Source organism: Ambystoma mexicanum, chromosome 1p (genome assembly GCF_040938575.1).
Source record: "Ambystoma mexicanum isolate Mex_15411 chromosome 1p, UKY_AmexF1_1, whole genome shotgun sequence".
Classification (NCBI taxonomy): domain Eukaryota; kingdom Metazoa; phylum Chordata; class Amphibia; order Caudata; family Ambystomatidae; genus Ambystoma; species Ambystoma mexicanum.
In genome coordinates, this window is record NC_090921.1 from 214,196,236 (window position 1) to 214,198,017 (window position 1,782).

Below are 1,782 nucleotides of genomic sequence, written 5' to 3' on the forward strand. Positions count from 1 at the left end.
GGTGAAAACAAGATTGGCAGATAAGGTGCCCTACTGATAGAAAGCATTCAGAGGGGAGGAGCATAATCTGCATTGCAAGTGGCAATTACAAGGTTTGAACAAACAGCACCAATGTATTTATTGTTTTCCCAGAAAAAGTAGCCCATATTGAAGTTGTTGATACTGATGTTGAAAGTCAAAAGGCTTTGCTAAGTTGTTCAAAATGAACTTCACCACAGTGTACTAGTAATGTGTTAGGAGCTATTAGTCCTGGCAGGTAAGCATACCAGAGCAGGGACCTTGTAGTGGTAGACCTGGCAGGTGAGTGGATCAGGTAGAAGGCATTGAAGAACAGTGATGTGTTTAAAAGTATGGAAGAAGAAGTGGCAAGAACACTGAAGTGTTTTGTGAACTGTTGTTGAAGCATCCTGACAAATCATTTCTGTTGCTAAAGATGAACTGTGGAGGTATTTTTGTTTCATAAGGAGTCGTCGTGTTGTGGAGAGACGAAGAGTCGCCATTTCTTTTGAAATATTGGAAAGACACTTTTGAAGCAAGAAAAACATTATCACCAGAACTTTGTTGTAGAAAGGAACTTTTCTATTTTGAACTTTTGATACAAATTCCTGCTTTAAATCTGGGGAAGGGAACATGTCCCAGGTTAAAAGGAGAAACAGTTATTAAGTTTATGTTGGGCATTACTGTGATTTTTGTTATATTTGAATCGCCACATATTCTCTTTATATGTTTGTTGTATGTATGAGGGCGAGGGACAGATTCCTTTTGTTAGAGTGTTTCCTTTAGTTTATTTTGATAGGCAGGGAAATCCTCTTCAGGGTAGGCATCGTGAGGCATTTATCAAACCCTTTTAACTAATAAAATGGCATCTTATGAAAAACCTTTACAAAGTTTCCCGCCTCAGATCTGACCCCTCAGAGGAGCTATATTGATTCAATGTCGAGACTTTCTTAGTGAGTCTACAAATCGTTGCCAATGTATTGCATTCTTGGACCTCGTTTCTGTTGGGTTCTGTATAAAGAGAAGCCAATCAGAAAGTAATTTGCATTGAAACTCTTGTGATTGTGAAGACAACTGCTGTAAATTATGTTTTCTTTCTGGTTGGTTTACATCTCAGTATTGTCAGAAGTTGCATAGTGGCTACTGGGAAACTTTTCTTAATTCTATTAACGAAATGAAACAAAGGGCAATGGCCGCATGGCTCTTCACCCTGACATTTTCAAATACACAGACAACGTCCTCCGTTCTGCATGTGCTACACATAGTTCTAGCTGCTGAACACTCATTTAATACCACTGAAAGTCCCATTAGCCCACATCTATAGCATGCATTTATGACCTCCACCTGAAGCCACCAAACCCATCTCCCCTTTTCTTAAGCCTACATTCTCTGCATACTTGTCCTTTCCTTAACCTGACAGTAATATGCTCGTTCAAGTTTCCTTCCTTTTGCATAAACATTTTGCAGGTTATTCCACACTGCTTGGTATCCTCACCACCTCCTGTAATGCGGGATTTCTCAATGGAATCGTCTATCCAGAATCTTTCAAATTTCTGCAAACTAGAGGCTGAACTCTTTGGAGCCCCCTCATTTACTGACCCATTGCTGCGAATGTAGTATTATCCACCCTACAGCACTAAAATGCTGTTTTAGGCTAACTCCATGGTGTTTTGAGACACTACAGCATGTTGGAATGCAAGGAAAAGGCAAGGCTCAGGCGGCAGCAATAAATAGAGTAAGAAGCTATGCACCACAGAGACTGTGCTGGGGAACAAGATCCGGAGT